This window comes from Equus przewalskii, chromosome 18, assembly GCF_037783145.1.
Source record: "Equus przewalskii isolate Varuska chromosome 18, EquPr2, whole genome shotgun sequence".
Taxonomy (NCBI): Eukaryota; Metazoa; Chordata; class Mammalia; order Perissodactyla; family Equidae; genus Equus; species Equus przewalskii.
Genome location: NC_091848.1, coordinates 3751090 through 3765197, shown reverse-complemented (window position 1 = coordinate 3765197; position 14108 = coordinate 3751090). Strand labels below are relative to the sequence as shown.

Genomic DNA, 14108 nt, shown 5'->3' with positions numbered 1-14108 from the left:
TGTTGTTCATTTGAAGAAACAATGCAGTGTTACACTACATAAAAAATTAGCCACAAATGAATTCCTTTCCTAGATAGTTTAGTAGCTAATCAGCTTCTGTGCCTGTCTCGTGGATTCACAGTCTGGTGAGCAAGATGGACGTATCCAAAAAATAGCCCAAATGAATGTCTAAATGATACCCTGAGAGGAGGGATGCAAAGGGAAAGAGCAGGGTTCAGTGAGAGCACATGGCCCAGGAAGTTGACGGGGGCGGGAGGGTCAGAAGAAGCTTCAGTTGAGACCGGAGGGTGAGAGGGCGTGTGGCCAAGGCGGGGGTCAGGAAGGGGACAGGGAACAGCAGGGGTGAAGTCTCTCCAGTGAGAGAGAACACAGTGCAATGAAGGACGCAGAGGAAGGCTCTGGGCCCCCAGGAGCAGGGGTGAGGGCAGGTGGAGGGAGGCAGGAGGAGAGCACCCCAAGCCTTGTAGGGCTGCCAGTGTTCCTGGAAGGCTTCACCCCTGAGTTTCAGTGGGAAAGATACATTACAAATAAAATTAATCTTGTAGAATTCAGATAAGGCTCCATTCCACTTTCACCATATTTCTTAGTTTATTTTTTAACACGAATAATGAAAGACTGGGCACTACGTTAGGTACTTTAATATATCATCTTGTTTTCTTCTCACAGCAACCAGTGAGGCAGGTATTTATCCAATTTGGGTGTTGAAGGAACAGACTCCGTAACCCGCCTGAGGTTTACAAGTAACATGTGGAAAGGGGGCAATTCACACCTTGGGGGGCCTCACTCCACAGCCTTTTTGTTGATCTGTCTGCCCACGTTTGTTCCCTGCCCCTGAATACTGAAGTCGCCTCTGGAAGCATTTGGTCATTGTTCCAAGGAAACATTCAAGAGGATCCCTTCAGGTCACTGACGGGCTGTTAATGCTGCAGTTTTAATCTTAGGGTTTTCAGTAAGCGTAGTTGAGGCCCTTAAAATATACCCCTGATTCTGGAGTTTTCTAGCTAAGCAGAGAAGAAAGGAGGCAACTTTCAGTGTTTAGCATCTTCTGTCACTCGAGAACTGGCCAGAGATATACGTACGTCAAATCACCACGATGCACACTTTAAATATATTACCATTTTATTTGTCAATTATACCTCAATAAAGCTAAACGAAGAAGAAGAAGAAGAATTGGCCAGAGAAAATAGATTGGAACAAAAATAGATTTGTAACAAAACACTGCAATTAGCAATAGTACTAAAGGTAGATTTGGGAAGTCCAGCCGCAGCTTCGTGCGCAGAGCCAGCCCCAAGCCTCTCTACAGCTCAGATGACGTGGTCATCTTCGTTCTTTGCAGACCACAGCCAATTGCAAGGCCCGTATGGTGAAAGAAAACTAGACAACAATCTAAAATATATTTTTTTGAAATAATGCCCATTATGTTTATTTCATTTAAAGATGATTTCCTTTTAATAGTTCACGTGTTCCAGAGGTCTCTGGATTATTATAGTTATTATATACAGTCAAGGGTCAGTTTCTGTCCAGGGCAAAGTGATCTGCTTCTACTTCTGAACTTTCTCTTAGATGAAAGAGCCACCCTTAGTCATGCCTGCAAATGAACTAAGCAAGCAGTGTGTTTGTGGTGTTGATGCCGAAGCAAAGTGGGTGAAAGTGGGGCGGGGATTTGTTAAAGTGTATTGACTGCTGTGACAGATAAAATCTGAAATCTCATTGTTTTGACCCAGTAGAAGTTAATTTCTTGCTCTCAACATCTCAACAGTGGCAGGGAGGGGGCTGTGTTCCGTGCATCCTTCAGAGATGCAGGCCGACGGAGGCTCTGCCCTCTTCAACCTGCGCTCCCCAAGGCTGTCCTGGGCGTAACCCCCAACCAGCAGGTGGGGAAAGAGAAAGTGGAGGATCGTGTGGGAGGTGTCTATGGGCCAGGCCTGCAGCCACATTCCGATGACCGATTAGTCACACAGCCCCACCTCATTGCAAGGGAGGACGGGAGATGTGGTCTAGCTGTGTGCCATGGAGGAAGGCAAATCGTTTGGGACACAAGCAGTCAGTCTCAGTCACAGGAAGGATTTAGGAGAATTTTTTGTTTTTAAAATTTATATTCATTCTGATAATTCAGGATATGAAGAAACATAATCCACACCTTGACATTAAAGCCAGTTTTACATCCTTACGAAGTCCTCTCTGCTCATCCAGCCCGCATCTCTGATGATCATTATGCAATTCTCCGTTCACAAGAAGCTTAACACATCCTCTTGGATGCAGACAGAAGCAAACATGATGATCTCCATTGTTCTGCTTCCAGTTTCCTCCACTATAAAACAAGCATTATATTTAATTTAACATTTATCGAGCATTTTTTATGTACCCTGATTCAGAGCTAAAGCAGCCACCATATTGTAAGAAAGACAATGACAACAGTATTATGATAGAAGCAAACAAAACTGCAGAATATAGTGTACACACCCACAGTAGGACTCAGCACGCATTATGACATCCAGTAATTCTTGGTAATTTCCCCACTTCCATCTCTCGGATCCTCGGCTCGTTCACCAGCCCATCACTCTTCCAAAGGCACATGTAGCTGTGCAGGAGGGTCCGTTGTTACCTTTAGAAAGACCTCTCAGGCCCCTATTCCTCCCCTGGAAGCAGGGCCAGCTGACCCCCTGCGGGGGCCCCAGCCTCGCCGCAGTTCTAGCCCAAGCTGGCTCCGGCGTGAGGCTCCCTCCCGGGTCTCTGCTGCTCTGGCTCTGCTAGCACGGGTCCTCTGGTCCCCGGTCAACAGGCCCCTGTCTCACACCTGCTTCTTCCTGCTCAGTTCCTGTCTGCATTATCAGCACTAGGACTCCCCTAAGTTAGCTGTGGCCCCCTTGGGGACCCCAGGGTAATAGAGAGAAGACATAGACTAGTCTGGATCGTAGAATCCTAGGAAAATGCAGTGACCTCATCACGCCCACTGTCATTAGAGAAGGAATGAATTGCAATATCTAGAAGAAAGGTCAGCAAACCTTTTCTATAAAGGGCCGCTTAGTCAACATTTTAGGCTTTGCACATCACTTAGTCTCTGTCTGGTAGTACTTGTTTTTTTGTTTTTCTCCAATAATTTAAAAACATAAAAGCCATTCTTAGCTCACAGGCCACACAAAACCAGGTGCGAGGATGAATGTGGCCTGCAGGCCGTGGCTTGCTGACCCCAGGTCTCGAGCGGCATTGTCCAGTTTGGTGGTCTTCAGCCACGTGTGACTATTTAAACTTAAGATCAAGTGGTTTTAAATTGTGTAACATCCTACTAGTCGTAATAGTCTGACGGTCATATTTCAAGGGCTCAAAACCCACACATAGCTGTTGGCTACCATGTTGGACAACAAACACAGAGAACACTTCCATCATCTCAGAAAATTCAGTTGGACAGCACTGGTCCAGAGCCTGGCTCAAACCAATAAGCTTTTTATCGTGTTTTGTTTAGACCCTTTCCACAGCTACTTCATTTCCTCCCAGTTAAATCCTCCACGTCACCATAAGAATCTACATGTTTCCCTCATAAGCAGTGGGGGCTGTTATCAAGAGAAATGAAGTAACAAGCTGGCAAACCTGACTTTCACCACAAGTTATTGTTTTTTAATGATCTGGGCTTTTAGTGGAAATTAGCCAATCAGCCCTTGAAACCTCCCTTCTAGGTCAGAGCCTGAACTTCATGCCACCCACACTCTTCCCAACTTCTAGCATCCATCTGTAAGGCCAACGCCACGATGCCCTGGGTTCCGCCAGCAAATAGAGGAAAAGTGAGGAACCCCAGCTCTGACTATCTACCTGCAGCCAATCACAAAAGAGAATGGAAACGGAAGACAGGACATTAGAGAAGACACTATCCCTACCAGAAGCAGCACGGAGAGGGCAAAGAGGGGAGGGAGGCAGTTCAAGGGCAACTGGAGCCGGCTCCTGCCAGCTCCTGAGAGCCAGTTGTCAAATTTTCGGGAATTCTGTGAGCCTTTTGTTAAACACAGCCATTGTTTAAAATAAATAATATAAACTGACAATGAAGTAAATTATATTAAAAACAAAGGTAATAAATGCATAACTCCACTCTTCCTAATTATTTTACTACATTTTACTATCATCTATGCACTTGAGGTTATTTATGCCTATTGCACGTTTGACGGAAATACCCCATGAAATTTGTGGCCGCACAGCTCTTCCCGAGCCCATGTCCCATGGCGTCGTGTTGCTAGTTTGAAACTGGCCTTGGTGGGAGTATTCATACCACAGACAAAGGCAAATACTGCAATCAGCGTTGTTTGGGTTTTTTTTCCTAACCCAGAGAGTCAGTTATTAAACATTTACCAGGACACCATGCTCCTGTGCAAGCCGATAAAAAAGGAAGGAGAAGAACTGAGGGATGTTAGAGTTGTCAGGCACCATCGAGGAAGGACCGGGGAGAGGAATTCAGACCAAGGGGGTATGAAATTTCCACTAACTACAGACCTCTGCTCCTGAAGCTGAGTGCCAGTTAGAATTCCCCCAATTCTGAAGGAGCATCGCCACAATGGAACTTCCTCTACACCTTGACACAGCCTGCCACAGTGCTTTTCAACCAGGACACCCGTCACCAGGCCTCCTTACTGCCAAACACCTGTCTTTTGGGGCCTCTGTCAATTGCTTGCCGTTTTGCGTAGCCCTGGCTCCCCACCTCATCACTGCTCAGACCTCACAGATTATGGACCCCGTTCAGTCACAGCTGATGATGTTTGCTTCCCTCCAGTCTTTTCCCCTCTGGATCAATCTCATTCTCTCAGATTTTCTTTCTGATCATAAATTCTTGCTGTTCCTAAACTAAGAGACACCTCATCGTGCTGTACCCACTGGCCCAAGGCTGACCTGACAGCCCGGTCATCTGACCCTAACCTTCCTGGTCTGGACAGTCCTGTTGAGGCCCTTTTCAAATCTCTTTCCATCACATGGGTGCGGCTACCAAACCATAAACATGGCGTCCGTGGAAGGTCAAGGAAGGCTGGCCTCAATAGAAGACTCATAACGACCTCTTAGCGCAAGATTAACTTTTATGGCTACATTTAAGTTTGCAAAAAGTATTTTTATAAAAATAGAATGACGTTTTCAAGGGGCTTAGAAGAAATTAACTGTTATAAGTTTAAAAAAAAACTAGTCTAAGTATAGTTATAAACAGCAGAAACAAATGTGTGTACTGTATGAGAGGTAATTCGCAGATGATTAAATTAAAGTGACGCATAATACAGAAGCCAACAGGCACAAACTCACTTAACTCTTGACACAAATTATTAAACATCATCCTTTTATTGTGACCTGGTCTGTACACTGTCATGGGTTGAGGGAGATTAGTCACGTTGCTGGAGGAACAGACGTTCTGTTCTGAGGGAAACCACGAGAGCAGAGCCCATCACTCATAGGTAACTATAATGATTGCAATGAGAAGCCCCGGGACTTCAGAAAGGAAGCCGTGTAACATAAGAAGATGTAAACGAGATAATCCAAGCGTTAGCCAAGAGTGTTGAGAAAAGGGAAGGAAATTTGAGAGTACACCATGAAAAATTCAAGTACAACAAATAATTCAAAAACAATTGCAGTAGCCGTTTTTGCTGATTAGAAGTAATATTGGACTAAAGTTTTATTATTTTTTCTCACTGGTGATGGAAAGAATTGACTTTTATCCCCCTTGTTATTTTCCTTACTTATAAATTATTTATAAAATAATAAATTAGCTAAATAAAAAGATATTTGAATGCCCTCTTTCAAATTCTTTGTATAGAACTAGGTCTTGGGACCTTTTTAAGGGGCCCTTTTTGTTTCTAAACACTTAATGCCGCCTCCTGTGTGACAGCGGCAATAATTTACTGTACATTATAGCTTGCATTAGCCGAGAAGCTAAAGAAATATTTCATAGCCTCAACCTTGACATAGTGGAAGTACAGCCATAAAAAGATAGAGAGGCAGTGCAGCAGCCTCAGGTATTTAGGTCTGAAACAGCGTTGGCTTCACATGTCTGTACCCACAGGTGCCACTGCTATCTTTAAAGATGGGTTTTAGCCATAGCATTGGAAGCGACCATTATCTGTAACTGGCTACAATTTTATTCACTGATGAGATTATTAAGTGAAAAGTCAACATTATTTTTATTCTTGTTGGGGTCCCTTTACCTAACTTGGAATGGCTTCCAATGAACAGATATTTGACGTTTTAGAACCTATTTGTCCTTACTTTAAAATAATCCTTTGCATATACGCTATCTGTGCCTCTGTAAGAATATGCTTATTCAAACAAAGTAACCTCATGGACAAGGCCTCCATCTGCCCTCAATCTGGTATATTCAGTAACACCCTTTTCCCATCTTCCCTGAATGCTTATATAAATGCACGTGCATCCCTCCAAGCAGTATATATCCCCATGAATACGTGACACTAAGAAAACCATCAAGATATAAGTCACTGGCCTATAAAGATGGCATATAAGAAAATGCAGTGCCCATTGGAAATTAAAATTTATGTGAATCTAGCTACACTCTAACGGGAACTTTTTTTCTAACTTTTTTTGGTAGTCAATAATACTAATCAATTTTCAAAGATCGGCAATCAACTTAGTGTTATTTCTTGTTTATAACATTCTTTGTTTCAAATGGGATCTAGAACACATACAAAGATGTGTATAAGGCAATAGTGCTATTAGAACAAAAGTAAAGCATGTTAACAAATAAGAAAAGGGGAAACAAGAGTAACAGAATGTAATACATGTGTCATAATTATTTTAGTACACCAGAGGTTAATAACCTGGAATGGACCTGCGATAGAGTTAAGGAAGAAAGGGTAAGAGATGGGATGAGTGATGAGCCACCGAATGTTTGTAAAATGTGGTGGTTATGCTTGGTGCACATTTTTCTGCCCCTTTCCCCTTCATAAATCTTCTCTACAATGACAGATCCTTGAGGCTATATACATAGTCCTGAGGTATCTACGGAATGTCTATACTGCGTCCTGGGACCATGTCAGAATGACTCAGTAAAGATATAACAACAGGATTTCACTTTCCATTCTGTTTCTGTTTTCTTTTGTACATTCTTTTCTCCTCTGGATGCTTTCTTTCCTTAATCATTACTATGTGAACTAGATAATAGAAGGGGAAAAAAACCACTACCGTCACAGCACGTACACTACAGCAGATGGGAAACAAAAATATGTTTGGTATAAATCTTACAGTGAGAACTGCAAAGACTCTGAAGAGATGGGTGCTCTCTGGGAGACACTGCCATTTCACGTCATTCTAAAGAAATGAGAGTTTCTTTAAAATTAGGAAAGACATGTAGATCCCTACTCTCCTTAAAGTTCAAAAGCTTAATTAAAATAAATATATAAAGTATACATATACACATAGATACCTTTATTTTCCTTTCTCTTCTCTCCTTTCCCCATCAGGATTTCTGAAGTATAGAAATAAAGTACTAGTTCAAAAGAGGAATTCTTAATAGCAACATATTCACTGCCTTTCTTAATGTCACCTCTGGTTTTTCCATTTCTTGAATTTTAATGGTGTCTCTGCTACAAAACAAGATATTTTTCAAAAGAGCAGAGAATAATGCCTTTCTTTCCAAGAATTGCCAGTGCCTTGGCCATTTTTCCTTCCTATCATCTTAGCAATGCATGAGAAGTCTTCCTACCCACAGGAATTTTCCTACCTGCTACCTGAAATAAGGTAATTAAGGGACGGGCTCTCCTAGGAGCACGTTGAAAAATTTTTTAACTCCCTGAAAATTGATTTCACACTCAGTTACCAAATTTAGTCCTTCTTCCATTTTGCCCCTTCGAGGCAGCTATCTTGAGTTCATCTCAGTGAGGTCCCCGAAATCCTGGGCCACTCTTAAAATGACATCTGGGGGAATTGGTCAGTGTCCCATTTTCAGAAACTTTTACAGGAGAAAAATCTGTATTATCTTTACCAAGGAGAGATTTAAATGTAGGTGAAAGAGATGCTTTTTCAATGAAATAATGGGGAGGAAGGCCAGAAATATAAAATGTCTTTGCTGCATTGCCTGGATGTAAATACCTTGAATGTCCAGTTCAAGTTTCGTTTGTCTGTTTTTAATGTCGTGAGCGGCCGGATGCATGAACATCCTTTAGCATTGATGGAAGCAGAATGAAGAAACTCATGACGCTATCTTCGCAGTTTTCTGGTGTTGGCTGAATAGATTCTCTAAGCTCAAACTAGAAAACCCAATTTGTTTGCCCCTTGTGCCTGAGAAAAGCTGTCCACAGACCTACCAGTGCCTCCAGCTCTGCCTGTGTCTGCAAACTGGTGTCATTGTCTTATCTCAATCTGCTTACTTTAAAAAAAAACAACTCAAAATCCTTTCTAAACTTTCCTGTTTGCTTTGCGCTGTTCATGGTTCGACGTAACGTCACACAAGGGCAGCCACTCCTTACCTCTAACTACGGAGCTTCTTCAACATGTACTCTTAGATAAAAACCAATTTTAAGCAGGGAATTGGAAAGTGAAAAAAAACCCACACTGTCAAACTATTTCTGTAGACCTGAAATATTTTTAAAAACTGCAAATATGCAAATAACCATATACGGCAGTTTCCATCAAATTAAATAGCTGTGTGTCAAAGGTCAGTCAATACACCAAACTGTAACCATTTCCAAGAGGACAATTTTCACTCAAAAACTGCTCAAACCTTCTTGCTACAGGTTTTATTAAGACACCTATAATATGTTTCATTTTGTAGAAACTGCTATGCATTGTATCTTTTAATAAATTCTTTTTGTCCCTGCTTGTCCTTTTCTTCCTCCCCTTTCCATCTCCTTTCTCCCTCTTTCCCTGCATGCCTTCCACCTTCTCTCCCTTTTACAGCTCTTTGACTGTTCCAATGCATTTGCGGGATTCCATCCCATGCTTCTTCAGAGAGGGAAGGAGTCCAGGTTTTGTACAGTGCGCAGGCATGATGTTTTAAGAAAAAGAGCCCAAACATTGGTGATGACCTAAAAATGTACTTTCTGTCCTCGGACTTGTGAATTTTCACTATAAGAACAGCTATTATATAGTGCACTTTTCCAGCAAAGTACCTGAAAGGAAGCCAATGCATTCTAACTGTCACCTGTATAAATGAGAAAAATTTTGAGCTGAAAACTGGTGATAGGATAAAAATATTTCCAACGTATTTACAATATACTTAACCCTAAATGGGTCCTTTGTCCCAAGGGGAAGCAGATTTTCTAAACGGCCTAGCTTATTTTCAGAACACACAGACAGCACTTAAGTAACTTAGCAAGACTCCCGTGGTGCCATTTTGGCCTCAGCTGTAGCTCCCGTCTGGAAGGGGAAAAAATGGCTCTCTTCATCTCTGGCAACATGACCCACAGAGGGTTGGAAAAGAATTTCACACTAACCTTTTCTTTTACTTACATATATGATGCAGGTGTAGATCACTCAATGAAAAGAAAAGGGAAATATGGTCTGGATAAACATTTACATTTTAATTTTCTCTTAATTTCTTGAGGCCCGTTATGTGTTTATCAAAGCGTATAACAGCTCTAAGTTAACAATGCAACAACGCGTCGTTAAATGTACACCAGATGTTCCTTTTCTGGCACCTATTACTGAGAGCCCTCAACTTGCCTGTCAAGGAGAGGAAAAAAAATGTGTATTCTCCTTTAATAACCAACACTAACCCATCAAACCTAGAAGCAATAACAGAAAGGCTCTGCCACATTGCTTTGATAAAATACTGCCTGGAAACTCATTAGTGTAACAGGCTGCAGATGGACCAGCATCTCCACTCCTCAGCCACATTCTGGAGGAGCTGAGTAATAAAGACGCTCGATGGAAGGTTAAACCCAAGGATTGAGCTGCTGATGCAGTTCCAAATGATGGGCACGTCAGCTGCCCTTGCGAATCACAAATACAGAGGATTTGCGAGTTAAAGGAAATTGACGGCAAAGAGTATCAGCAAGCCCATTCAGAAAACCGGTAATTTTTTTGGAGATCATAAACTAAAATGATACAAAGAATGTTGGAGCAGATGGCTACAGGGGCATAAACATTCTAAAATGTTTGAGTTTTTTTAAAGGAGCTTTTTATGGAAGATGTGCGTTGGATCTTGGAATGGATTAAAAGTAGGAAAGTTATAACTAGTTCTTCATTTTTCTCTTGTCTGATTAATTTACCTCCCAGAGAGAAGTTACTTAAATGGACTTTCACAGAGCCACTGCAGCAAATCCCGTGAAAAGATGACACGTTTCTCCTGTGGCTGATAGATTTATGGATAGTTCTCCAGATCAAATCTCAGCCTGGAAAACTGGTGATGGGGGCAGGTGAAGAACGGAAGTGAGTGGGAATGAATGTACGAGGAAAACTGGTGCTGTTCCTTAATTGAACCAAATTAATTGATTCAAATCTGCTTTCCTGTTTTTTTAGATTTTTTTTTGAAGATTGACACCTGAGCTAACATCTGTTGCCAATCTTCTTTTTTTTTTCCTTCTTCTTCTCCCCATAGCCCCCCAGTACATAGTTGTAATTCCAGTCGTGAGTGCCTCGGGTTGTGCTATGTGGGACGCCACCTCAGCATGGCCGGATGAGTGGTCCCATGTCCACGCCCAGGATCCGAACCCACGGAACCCCGGGCACCAAAGCCGAGTGCAAACTTAACCACTTGGCCATGGGGCCGGCCCCTCTGCTTCCCTGTTTTGTAGGCAATATTATGAATTTTAGATTGCGAATGTCTTCGACGTAAAGTAGAATCGAAACTCTTTAAATGTTGGAATGTTCCATGCAGTTGCCTTCTGTGAGGGGAAATGTTCTCTTTTACCCAAACTGACAAACTCACGGTTTATTCAGGGAAAAGAAATCAGAAATAATAAAGTTAAAAGGAGCTGTAAAATTGCTTTGAAATATGCAGAGCACACATTTTCAAGGCCAAACCTTTGCCCAGCCACAATTTATGGATGAAGTTCAGAGCGTGAAAGTGGCCTCCGAGAAGCTCTGGCCCTGGGGCGGGGTATTTGGCGTTTCATCTCTCTTCTCCTTTAATTCTCCTTTCCTCCTATTTTACCTTGTAAGTGAAAACAAAGTGCATTGAAGGTCTGTTAATGTAGTATTAGCGAATTGAAGCTCTGACTTCACCGATGAAATGCAGAAATCCTCTGTTGGGCAATTTCCAAAGGTCATTTATTCAGCCTTTCAAAGTGCTATTTAGATGGCTCAGGTGACACTGGGCCTTCTGTTGAAAGGAATCTGGGAACGGAGCTGATAGCAGGATCTGTGACACCCACAGGTCCATTCAGCATGAGGCAGGATAGGATGCTTAATGATCCATTATATCCTCCCACAAAGGAATTTCTGGACCTGCCATTTGAGAGCTATGCCACTGAGCTATGATTCCTGTAATGGGAAAATGAAGTTCTGCCTCCCACTGCGTGATCTGTTGAGTCTTTCAGTACTGAGACGAAAATAAAGAAATTAGCATAAATAGCACAGATTACAGACATGGTTGTTTCTGAAACAAAATTAATAAAAGCAACTGACCCGGATGTTTTGGGACATTTCCAAATTCTGTTGGTTTGAATATATTTAAAGGATTATTACTCTGAGCACTAGGAACTAGGGTACTAAAAGAATGGTTTTGAATAAAAATGTGTTCGAAGCTTTATATATACATAATACATACAAAAAATATATAACACATATATAATGACATATATAATACAGAAAAAGCATGAATCACAAGTTAACAACTGGACACAACCGTGCACCACCAATTATCCCTATAAACAGAACAGTATTGGGACTCAAGAAGCCCTACAGGGTCCCCTCCCAGTCATTGTGCCACCTTTCTCCTTGAAGATAATGATTAGTCTCACCTCTATCACAATAGACTAGTTTTGTTTCTAAGCTTTATATCACTACATCACACATTATATTTTGTATATTTATTTATATACATATCTGAAACCTTTCACTAGCTTTAAATAGCTTTATATAACTACCATCATGCATTATATTTTGTGTGTGTGTCTATATACATATATATGAACTCTGTCACTCCACGTTATGTTCATGAGATTCCTCCATGCAATAATTTTTCATTTTCACTGCTCTGTAGCTTCCATTGAATGAATATACTACAATTTATTTATTCTAATGGTTAAGGATATTTGTGCTGCTATCAGTTAGGTTATTATGAACAATGCTTCAAGGGCATTCTTACACATATTGGACAGATACCTGTCCAATTGGAAGATATTCAGCTTTGGTAGATAATGCCAGTTTTCCAGCATGGGTTGTACCATTTTCAGTTCCACCCTAAGTATGTGAATTCCTGCTTCTCAAATCATTGTGTGGTCAGTTTGCTTAAGTTTCAGCTATTGTGGTAGGTGTGTAGTGTATCTCATTGATTTATTTTCCCTGATGATTGATAGCTGAACGCTGTTTCACATATTTACTGGCAATTTGAATATCCTCTCTCTTATGTAGTCCCTATTTAACTTTCTTGTCAATTTTTTAAACTGCATTGTTTTTTTCTTACTGATGTGTGAGAGAATTCATTACGTATTCTATATATGTGTCCTTTGTTATCTTTATCACAAATACCTTCTTCCATTATGTAGATTGTCTTTCACTCTTTAAATGTGTCTTTGATGAAAAGAAGTTCTTAATTTTTTTTTTTTTTGAAGAAAGTTAGCCCTGAGGTAACATCTGCTGCCAGTCCTCCTCTTTTTGTTGAGGAAGACTGGCCCTGAGCTAACATCCATGCCCATCTTCCTCTACTGTATATGTGGGACACCTGCCACAGCATGGCTTGATGAGCTGTGTGTATGTCCACACCCGGGATCGGAACCTGCAAACCCCAGGCCGCCCAAGCAGAATGTGTGCACTTAACCGCTGGACCACCGGGTCAGCCCCAGTTTCTTAATTTTAATTTAGTCAATGTTTCTTTCATATATCATTAGTGTCTTTTGTGTCCTTTTTAAGAAATCTTTGCCTCCCCAGCATGATAAAGATATTCCCCTGTGTTATGTCTAGAAGCTCTATCATTTTATTTTCACATTTAAACCTGTAATCCATCTGGAATTGATATTTGTGAATGATCAAGAGGCATTTTTTCCCCATATGGATATTCAATTTGCCCAATACTAGGTGTCAAAAAGATTGCCTTTTACAGACAGCTGGGCAGTGCCTCCTTTGTCACAGATGTGTAGATATATGTATGTGTAGATGCTGTCGGGAAGAAAGACGCTTTCCCTCCTCCCTTTCTAAGTTCTTCTGACTGGTCTAGGAATTAAATTGACATGAGACAGATTTAATTATGCACTTATGGAACCCCAAAGATATAAGGTTCCCAGACATTCAGGAAATTGAGGCTTACACGCAGTCCTGAGCTGAGGAGAAGGTGCGCAGGGGTCTGAGACTTCAAAGGGGAGGAAGACAATTTACAGGAAGATGGGAAAAGCAAATGTTTGGTAAACCAATGATTGCGACGCCATGCAGAGACGAAAGGACACAGAGAGGACTTTGACCAAACAGGCCTTCCTAAGTTTCCCCCACCTGGCTTATATTCTCTGCAGATGTCTCTGATGACAGCTCTTCTTCCTGGAAGGGGCCCTTAGTCTAATTCTTGAAGGCAATTAAAGGGAAGGTAAAAAGCAAAACTTCCTGAGTCTTTTTGTTTCTTAAATATAATTTGAATAATCCTTAAAATAATCTTCATGCCAAAGAGACACATTTTGGGGTGGCAAATGTTGCTGCCCTGTAATCTGTTGGCACATTGGAGTTATCTTAGATCTATGTATCACTTTGGGAACGATTAGCATCTTTATAATATTGAAACATCCAATCAGTGAACTGAGGGGGTCCCTCCATTTCTGCAGGTCTTTTTTATTTTTCTCAAAAATATTTTTTGATTTTTTTGTGTAGAGGCCGTACACATTATTATAAGATTTACTCATAGGTATTTGATGTTTGTGATGCAATTGTAAAAGATATTTTTGTTTGTTTCATCTTATGTTTGTTGCTTATATAGAAACATACAAGGCAACCTTGATAAAATAACTTTCTAATTCTAGTGGTTAATGAGTCCTTTGTGTTTTCTACAT

At 41.2% G+C, this 14108-nt stretch overlaps 1 long non-coding RNA gene across 3 annotated transcripts in view; it reads right to left on the bottom strand.

The window, feature by feature from the left end:
• Nucleotides 1-1101: 1101 nt before the first annotated feature.
• The window catches only part of LOC139077079 (uncharacterized), a 40358-nt gene continuing 27351 nt past the window's right edge, over nt 1102-14108 (bottom strand). For all 3 annotated transcript variants that reach the window (XR_011529290.1, XR_011529291.1, XR_011529289.1), the window contains one exon: nt 1102-2311. This is a non-coding gene — a long non-coding RNA (uncharacterized lncRNA). The remainder of the gene's footprint in view (nt 2312-14108) is intronic.